Source organism: Pteropus vampyrus, unplaced genomic scaffold, assembly GCF_000151845.1.
Source record: "Pteropus vampyrus isolate Shadow unplaced genomic scaffold, Pvam_2.0 Scaffold68, whole genome shotgun sequence".
Lineage (NCBI taxonomy): Eukaryota > Metazoa > Chordata > Mammalia > Chiroptera > Pteropodidae > Pteropus > Pteropus vampyrus.
The window spans coordinates 6,786,579-6,797,138 of NW_011888849.1; the positions used below are offsets into that span (position 1 = coordinate 6,786,579).

Genomic DNA, 10,560 nt, shown 5'->3' on the forward strand with positions numbered 1-10,560 from the left:
TTTTCCCTGAGCTACACATTTGACTTATTTTTTTTCAAGCCCTGGCTATTTGCTCTCTGGAAATCATAGCATCCATAAATCCTTCCTTCAATATTAGCTTTGTCTCCAAGCTACATTACGTCCATGTTTCTGTATACCTCACTAATTTGATTCACCAACCTGTCTATATTCCTATCCTGGTCTCACCTGGCTCATCTGTTGGTGCCACCTATCCCTGTTAATTTGATCTCTCCAAAACTAGTTGAAATTGAATATACTAAAATAAACAGAGGTAGTGCTTTGGGGTACCAGAAAAGGACAATATGGTCTAGAGGAGTAAGTGACCTTTTAACTGGAATGGGATGTCGAAGAAAGAGCCAGAATGCAAACCATGGAAATAAGTCATAATAGCCTGCCAGGCACATAGGGACTGACACGGAGTTTATGTGAAACTCTAGGTCTGTGGTTAAGACAGAAAATCAGCGACCGAACCACACTGAGATATTTTAACAAAAGATCTTGGGGAGAGCTTAAGTCAAGAATAAATTCATATTCATTGTGAATTAAAAGCATAATCATGAAAATCAAGGCATAGGTGATATCTTTATTTTCAAAAACGTTTTTTAAATATAGGTTTTCTAAATTTTATTTTAACTGTTATATATCAACAAAAAGAGTACATTTATAAAAATTCTAAAAAATGGGAAAGAAATTTATTGTAATGTCATTTTCCAAATATACCTTCTGTCAGCATTTGAAAATTCTGCACATAGTATTTTTCTGTTTATGTGTAACTTTTACCTAATTGTGCTCATTATGTATATAATTTCAATGTCGTTATTAATATAACATTACATCTTTCTGTGTTATTTCATATTAAATCTTTACAAATTCCTCTTCGCTGTCTTATGATGCCACCATTTACTTCTCTACTTGAGTTTTAAGGGTTCAGTTCTGCAAGACAAGGGGATCGGGTAGCTGTATTAGGAAAGAGCATTAGAATGAGGGTAATGCAACTTCAATCTACTTATGTATACTTGCTATGAATTCAGAGTAGATGCTAATCAGATAATGCTTGGATAGTGGAAAATGATCAATGTCTCAGAAAGATGCTGAAGAGGTGTGAGAATGACTGACAACTTTAAAAAGAAAAGCTTGTGGTTTGGTTTTAAGCATACTTTCCACTTTGGGTTTTAGTGTGTACAAAAAAACTTTCCACAGATCCTCTGTATTTTTAAAGGGAGAATAAATTAAGTTGGACATTTCTTAATTTGGGTGTAACATTTTTTAGAACATTTTTTTTATTGCTATATATCAAAGGCATTAAAGTGTACAAATCTTAAAAGTACAGATCAATACATGCTTATATATCTATATAACCATGTAACCAAAACCCAGATTAAGATATAGGACAATTCTAGTTCCTTGAGAGGCTCTCCTGTGCCCTTTCTTAGTTAATCTTATCTGTCAGAGATAACCATTATTCTGAGTTCTACCATCATAGATTAGTTTTGCCTGGTTTTCAACTTCATATTAGTGGAATCATACAGTTTGTACTCTTCTGTTTCTGGTTTATTTTGCTCAACCTTGTCTGGAAGAGTCATTGTTGCTGTGTATATCAATAGTTCATTCTTTTTATTGCTCTGTAGAACTCCGATGTATAAATATGCCACAGTTTGTTTATCTATTTTTATGAGTGTTCATTTGGATTCTTTCCAGTTTTGAGTTTTTGTAAATAAAGCTGCTGGAAACATTCTTGACCATGCATTTTGATAAATGTCTGCCTTTATTTCTCCTGAATATATACTTTGGAATAAAATTTCTGAGCCAGGGAGGAGACATGTATTTAACTTTTATAGATAGTGCCATATAATTTTCCAAAGTGGTCGAACCAATTTATACTACTACCAACAATATGAAAGAGGTTTGATCCAGATTCTCACCAACATTTAATATTTTTAAATCTTCTTAATTGTATTTGGTTAAAACATTTTAATAAAGTATTATTTTGAATGTATACTGCCTTAACAAAAATTTTTAGTATGCTGTCCACTCTCTCTATATATACATGCCTTTACATATGAAATGCATATGCTTTTGAATGAAAACATACAGAAAATAAGAATTTTTTAAGAGTAAATTAAAAAGAATTAGTAATATTTACTTCATCAGCTCCATAGATTCTTAAACAATTTATTACACAAGATCTCTATATACCCCACAGATCATAATAAAATTAGCAATTGCTAAGTTATTATTTTTAATAATAACTAAGTTATTATTATTTTTATTCTAAGTTATTATTATTTTTAATTTGGAAACTTGAACAGATGGTAGTTTTCTGGTGGACAGATCCATTTCCATGCTTATAGAAGAAAAATGGGAATTCATTAAGCAATAAATTCCGTTTTCTTTCTGTACGACATGCAGTCTGAAACTAACAGTGGAGTCATCTTCAAATACAATGACTAATACCTCTTGCACAAAAGCCTTTCCTCAGGAGCTCCAGTTTTGGACATCATCTAGAGTGAAGTTTGCCTAGTCTAGAATTATAATGTAGAAAAGAACTTGGGGGCTGATGACTGTGAGTCATTACAGTGTAGCCAGCACCCTATGTCTTCCTTTGTACTGTACATCAAGCTAGTGCTGTCTCTCCAGTGGATGATTTTATGGCATGTGTGCGTGCGTGGAATGTAGACCATTTTTTGTTCCATGTTTATTTTGTTTGTGGCTAATTTTTCCTCTGTTATTGGTGATTCTTCTAAACTGGTTGTTCTCAGCGTATGATATGGGTATCTCGGACATCTCTGACATTTTTTTAGGGCTATCTATGAGGTCAAAACTATTTTCATAATGATAATAAGCTGTTATTTGCTCTTTGCATTTTCATTCTTTTACAAGAGTACAGTGGAATTTTCCACAGGCTAAAATGGCTAATGGAATATATGCTTGTATGTTTTTGTGTTTTAAAAATATTTTCAGTTTTAATATCTAATATGGTAAATATAGATTGGTATAACCTATGTCAACAACAGTTCTTTGGGTTCCTCAATAATTTTTAGGAGTGCAAAGGGTTTTGAGGCCAAAAATTACAGGTTTCTTATAGTTCTGCAGTATGTTCTAGATAAAAGTGAGCTTTTCTTTTTTCACTGCACTTCTAAGTTATTATTATTTTTAATTTGGAAACTTGAACAGATGGTAGTTTTCTGGTGGACAGATCCATTTCCATGCTTATAGAAGAAAAATGGGAATTCATTAAGCAATAAATTCTGTTTTCTTCTGTACGACATGCAGTCTGAAACTAACAGTGGAGTCATCTTCAAATACAAAGCAAGTTTAAGCTATCAGTTATTTTCAAAGTGAGGCAGCAAATTTTAACATAAGCCATGGAGCTTCCAAATGTTCTCAGTGGAAGGTCATTTCTATTGTCTTCATATCCAGTATATAAAATTTGAATGTACCTCTTCATTCAACAGTATTAACTTTTGGCACTTCTGACAGATGTCAGAGAATTCATCCATGAATTTATTTTATCTAGATTGTTGAAAGTTTCCTGAAATATTTTGATGCTTGAGAGACACAGGTTAGGGCTCAGTGATAGTTATCTTTTTTTTTTTTTTTTAAGGTTTTCTAAATTCTGTCTTGGAAGTTAGGGCATGAGTGTGTAACATGTCTGGACTATGTTAGCATTTCATAAAAATGTTGAAATGCTTTTAAATATTCCTTCTATATTTTTTACAAGAATTGTATTTAGGTAAATTGTTGTTATATTTTCCAGAATTTTTACATCCATGTGATAAATTCCCTCTAAGAGTGCTAGGACAGCATTTATCATGTCTCCTGATGAATATTTTAGTAATCAGATATTAAGAACTGCATTTCCATTATTACCTTGGTTGAGAAAAAATTAATTCTAAATCTAACACTCACTTGGAGTAACTTTAGTGCTAGGAGTCCTGTTATGTATTTTTTCTCTGGAAAATTTTATTTTGATACTTTAATTTTTTTTGTCTTATTTTATTTATGTTTTGGTATTTTAAATTGTCCCCTATCTTTTGAATATAGGCATAGCATAAATCAAATACATACGTAAATGTTTATATCAATGAATTAGTGTCTAACATAATTGTAAAAGTCAAGGTGTTCAACATTTGAAATTATCATTTATGTAGCAGTTATCATTTACAAAGAAGAGTTTTCTTCAAATACTTGAGGCTTTAATTTGTATGGTCAACATAATTTTTCCTCATATAAATGGTTTTCAGTCTTTTCTTTCCATTCCAAGCCACAAAAGATTGCTGAATTACTCCGATTTTTATATCCACGGTCTGAGTTATCAGTGTTGTAAGTAGTTAAAACTAGTTGCAAGGGTAACCTATATTCACATTGTATATAGTAAAATTTAGGCAAATTAAATACAGACCAACTAAGCAGTTTTTGATTTTGAATATCACTGAGTCACACATGCATGATTTTTCTCATATTCAGATTCTGCCAAGCTCTTCCTGCCTTTCTGCTGTTTTATCTTTGAGGAGTAATGAGGCAAGACCAAAAATATCACTTTATAAGAATGAAACAAATGTTTTGAGAAGAAAACAAAGTGCAGTAGGTGTTCTAACCGAACAGGATAACCAATAGAAGTTAACATTGAATTTTCATAGTTAGGAACTGAGATAAGAGCATTCTAGGCAAAGAGACAGCTTAAGCAAAAGAACAAAAGTGGAAAATTCGGTCAGTTAATGATGTCTTTAGAGAACATCGCCCGTGGTCTGCTCTGCTATTCTTTCCTGTCTGTAATGGCTGCCTGATACATTTCTCTCCACCCCCAGCCTACCAATTTCTACTTTAACATTTCCCCTGGAAATTCCAAAGTGAGTAATCCGATCTTAATTTGGTAGATGGTGGGAAAACTTGAAAGTTTTTGAGAGGGTGTCATGATTTTAACTATGCATTTCTAAAATTAATCTAGCAGGAATATGCAGCAAGAATTGGCACGTGGAGAAAACAGGAGACAAAGGTGGCGAGGTTAGTTATCAAGGCTCAAAACCATCGCATCTCTGAAATATCAAGATTGAAGGCCCTAAATTTGATATTTTTGGGGTGGTATCTCAGCAATTGGATAAAGGACGAGAAATAGGAGAAGAGGAAGCAGATAGGTTCCATAAACACAAGATGGTAAACTTTATGTTCTTTCAGGGGTACAGTTCTATAATAGTGTAGTACAGAGCTGATAACCAGGGGCAGTGGTGTTTTTAGGAGCCATCATAAATTCTCTGTCTCATCATCTCTTTCTTGGTTGCGTTTACCTGGATAGTAGATGGAGAAAATGCAATAGACATCATGGATTAGATTGCAGTGGCGCATTTAATAAAATGCCTGTGCTGTTGTAGATAAGATAGTACAATTTAGGCCGAACATGAGGATAGTCCCATAGTACACTACTCTAAATGCAGCTTTTAAAAACTCTAACAAAAGAGACTGATACCTTGCTACAATAAACCAATATAACTCTCCCTGGACTTCACCCCTTGTGTAAATTCTTAAGATTCTGTTTTAATAAAATATGTCAAAAGAAAGAAAATCAATTAACTTCTGCCTTTGGGAACCAAGAACCTTTCAATTAAATGTAGCTAGTCTTGCAGGCATTTGTGGAAGTGCTGATGAAGGTAAGCTGACAGCAAAAACTCTATTTTAGTAGTTTTCTTAAATACTTAGGCCTACAGAATGGCCAAAGTGGAGACCCATTAAATGCTCACATGAGCTGGATGAACTGCTAGGCCTTTCTCATTTGGAAAAATGGAGTTGCCACTTAGGATAAATGAGTCCTGTCCATGGGTGGCTTCTGTGTCACTGGGAAAGGCATTTCTTCCAGAAAGATGGAACTGAGAGAACCAAAGTGCTTGCTTCCCAGGAAGAGAACAAAGGAAGAAAGGAAAGTTTCTCTTTGTACTCTCTACTCGTTAATCATCAAAAAGAAAGAAATTGGATTATTTGAGAACTCACTTTCATTATTAAAATATAGCAAAAGGGACAGGGGGAGAAAGAATTTCACTTTGTATTGCCTGCAAGAAAAGATTAATTGAACAAACTTGCAGTACCAAGTTTAGTTTAGTTTCCCCTGAGGAAGAAATAAACAACGGTGGCACTGAGAAACAGACTCTATATTGTACAGTCCATTAACACTAAGGGAAATAATTACTTTTTTCAGAGATGACTGATGAATTATTTTAACTTGTTTATAAGTATTAAGGCTATATCAACAAAGCAGTTTTCTAAATATTCAGGGCAAAGCAAAATACCAAAAGCCTTTTTTAAAATTTATTTCAGCTTTAGGATATTTGTCCCAAGTATTTAATATCCTTGATCCTATAGTCATTTTCATATACACTCACTAAATGACAGGATCATCATACAAATAAAAATTATGAGGAAGACTTGCAAAATTAAATATTATTTTTTCTGCAGTATTTTAGCTAACTTTCATTCATAAAGATTAAACCGAATGTAACATCTAACCTTTCTGAACAACAATCATAGCTAAACAACAGTAATAACTTGCTTAAGGAAGGACTTGGTACACTGAAATGGGTCTATGAAACATATGATCATCTTATTTGAGTATCCTTCAGCAGAGAAAAGATAATACTGTGTTTTTTACTTTTACGTGCTGGAGGTAATGATTCACCAAATTCTACAACTTGGACTTATTGACATATGGCTCTGTATGCGTTTCATCATTGAACTACAGTGATTACTATTTCTAGAGGACTGAAATTAAAGACCCCATTTTTACACATAAAGGGAGATTGTGGGGATTATATGTAAGTAATTGTGTTCAAAAGCTAAAATTGATCACTTCCTTATTCTGAGAAAGTGCCATACTATGGAATAAGAAGTTGATTCTCAGATGAATTCCATATGTTTTTAAACATCGAATTTTATATTTTTTAATTTTTGGAAGAGTTAAGAAAGTTTGAAATCAAACTATGACATCTAATCAAACAAGGAGCTACCCGAAGAATCACAGGTTTTCTTTGGGTACCTGAGAGACTTTTTGTGGGTGATAATAAGAGCTGGTAAAATGATGGTTATGTCAGATTTGGAGACTATGGCAACTGTTTTTCCTCATATAGAGAATATATATTTGACTTATTGGAAAAATAAGTGATGAATTATTATTTTTACTCATACTGAAAATGTTTTATATGTGCATGTTTAATATCTGTAGGTAAAATAAATGTCAGTGAGTTGTCAAAGGAGCTCAAATTTGCAAAGCAGTTTAGAAGCTTAGATTGCCAAAACCTTTACTCTAGTTGATCTTCACATATCATAGGAAGAGTTATTGTTCTTCAATAGATAAATATATTTTATATTCTATATGTGAAAATATCGGAAACCTTTTATACTGTTTATAACTTCTTGACGAAGAAGACATTTGACTGATTCACTGGTGCTGGGGTTTGTCTTCAAGACAGATGGAGTTATTCCTTCATTACTGAGTAAAGACAGTGCACAAAAGTCAAAGGTGTGTTAGGAAATTACTTGCTAATTGCAAGGGAAGAAGGAGCCTTTACAATAGCAAAGATGGTCACAACTTTATATAAAGTATTAAAATTAACATCTCTAGCAGTAGGACAATCTGACAGTTTACAGCTCTTGAGGCAATGCAATATGAAGTACACAGCATCATCTGTGAATGGTTCTTCTTAATAATGTTAAACTTCAATCTAATAAAACCTTTCAACATAACTTTCAGTTTATAGGAAGCACAGGGATATAGGAACAATTTGAATGATGCTACAATGAACCAAGTAGACAAACAGACATATGAAAATGTGGTCATTCAATAAGAAAACTGTCCTGGTCTCTTTAAAACATGAATATAATGGGAAAAGTATTCAGGGGACTGTTCAAGATTAAAGAAACTAAAGAGACATAATAACCAAATTAAACTTGTATTAGTTATTTATTGAAGTATAATAATTACACCCAAACTCAGTGGTTTAAAACAACAAACATTTATCATCTCATGGTTTCCGTGGGTGAGAAATTTGGGAATGGCTTGGCTAGGTGCCTCTGGCTAAAGGTCTCTAAGGGGGCTGCAATCAAGCTGTTGATTAGGTTGTAATCTCATCTGAAGGCTCATTTTGGGGGAGGGAGAGTTTGAGGAACAGTTGTCAAGCTCATTCATGTGGCTGTTGACAGGTGTCATCTCCTTGCTGTGGGGGCATTTCCACAGGACTCCCTCACAACTTGGCAGCTGGTTTCTTTCAGGGTGATTCATGAAAGAGTAGAGAATGTCCAAAATGAAATCCATAGTCTTTTTATAACTTAATCTCAAAAGCGACATCCTTTCACTGTTACTATACTCTTGTCTTTAGAAACATTTCAGTAGGTCCAGCTTACATGAGAGTGCTAAAGTGGCAGAATTATATAAGAACATGAAGAGCAGGAGACTGACACCATTGGGGGCTATCTTAGAGGCTACTGACCACAACTGCACAAAGCCTGGTCTGTTCCAGTTACATAAAAAATATGTAGATAAAACTTATTTTATCTATACATAGATAAAATAGAGAGTCAGGAAAGTTTGAATATGAAATTGATACTAAGTGATATTAAATAGTAATTATTAATATTCTTAGGCATTGATGTGGTTATGTAAAATGTACACATTTTTAGAAGATACAGATTTGATTTAGGTGTATTGTGATATGTGTAATTTTTTAATTATATACAGACATACACAGGAAACGTATACTTAGACATGTGGATAGAAAAATAAAATAATAACAATGATTGAATCTAGCTTGTGGGTGTGTAGATGCTCATTATCCTAGTTCAGCTTTTTAGCCTGTTTTGGACTATTTTGTAATAAAACATTGGGAGAAATGATGTGTTAGGTCAGCTTTACTTTTGCTTTGCTCCAGCAAGTACAGGAAAGCAGGTTGCACAGAGCCACGCAAACTTTTCAAACTTGTAATCACTGTTCAAGATATCACAGTAAAAATCCTCATAATGTTGATAAACACGGCTTTCCCAGGTCCACTTCCATTGTGGTAATATCTATTATATTCTTTAATACCTATGATTACATGGTGACCACTTTGGGAAAGTGTGAAAAGATTTCCAGGGAGAGTAGGGATCTGGGGGTGTTCACCACGGTGGATATGATGACTTTTATTATGCCCAGTCAAGCTATGATTTTCTACTCCTTTTATAGTTCCTTGAGGGTTTTTTTTTTTATCAGCTTTTTTTTTCAAATTTCCACGCTCCTAAAAAATAACCTCTCTTCTACCTAAATCTATTTCGTTACTCCTCCGATCCTTCACATTATGTTCACTCTTCGATAGTGAATATTTAGCGCGATCTGCATCTACTGATCAGCTATGTCTTCACTAGAGCTACATTTAGAGCCATCTGACACTTAATTAGATGTTAAAAATACTATACTTTCTTTAATCATATGTAATGCTCTATCTTAAAATTTTATCCCAGGCTATGCACATTTATTAATATTAGAAAGTTGAATTATTTTTTTTTAGTTCTGTTGCAATATAATTGTGATCTCAACAGTGTAATCATTTATTAAATTGTTTTTAAAGTGACTTTAAAAACCTTTTGGAATAACATTCAACACTTTCAACCATGAGATAATAATATCCCAAGGAATAATTACTAAATCTATGTTAAATTTTTCTGCCTTTTTTTCCTACTAATTTCATTAACTACCTTGTATAGCATCCAAAACTATTTCTAGATGAGGGTTTTTTCCCATACTGCTGTACCTTCTCCCAACAGTATATTAATTGTCAAAATGAACATCATTGGTAGAACTTAGTTCAGGTTGACATGTGCCAATTCCTTCTGTTCTTAGGGATATTTAAGAGGAATAAGGGCTGATTTTTAGGTATTATGTATTCTGTGAAATCCAGAGTATTTTCATTTTTTAACCCTAAGACCAGGAGATTTTAATGTGATACTTAAAAAAAAATGTTTTTCTGATAGCAAACTCAATATATATACATGGCAGAAAATATAGAAATTACAAGTAGGCATAAATGATAAAGTAAAATATACTTTAACCCTACCACCCAGGAAAACTCACTGGTAACATTTTGGTCTATTTTAAACCATCTTTCTTCTACCCACCAAGAGAGTATATATGAGGGAAGGTGAGAATGTCTGCATATAAGAGGAGAACAAACAAACAAACAAAAAGATTAAAGAAGCCTGAGGGTAGGAAGGCCATCTAGAGCTGGTATGGTGTCTCCATAAACTTTTTTTTTTTTTAGGTAAGGCAACCCTTGGTTGGCCTCACAGATTGCAAGGACTTTGTCGGTTTACAATCCCTTATTTTTTTTATTTTTTTACGCCTATAGCACCTGGTCTTCCTAGGTGGTGTCCCATCCAAGTACTAACCAGGCCCAACTCTGCTTAGCTTCTGAGATCAGACGGGATCGGGCTTGTTCAGGGTGGCATGGCGGTAGACTCCATAAATTTTTCAAAGTCCCAAGTTACTCCTAGCCATTGCTATATCATCCCTAGAGTTGTCTGCATTTCTAGGGTGCCTTTTTCTCA

General features: G+C 33.6%; 1 protein-coding gene and 1 pseudogene across 1 annotated transcript in view; one reads left to right on the forward strand and one right to left on the reverse strand.

Moving 5' to 3' along the window:
- Window positions 1-10,560, forward strand: part of PRKG1 (protein kinase, cGMP-dependent, type I) — a 1,084,330-nt gene that overhangs the window by 670,848 nt on the left and 402,922 nt on the right. The gene's annotated exons all lie outside the window — the stretch shown is intronic.
- LOC111740834 lies at window positions 10,353-10,471 on the reverse strand (annotated as a pseudogene).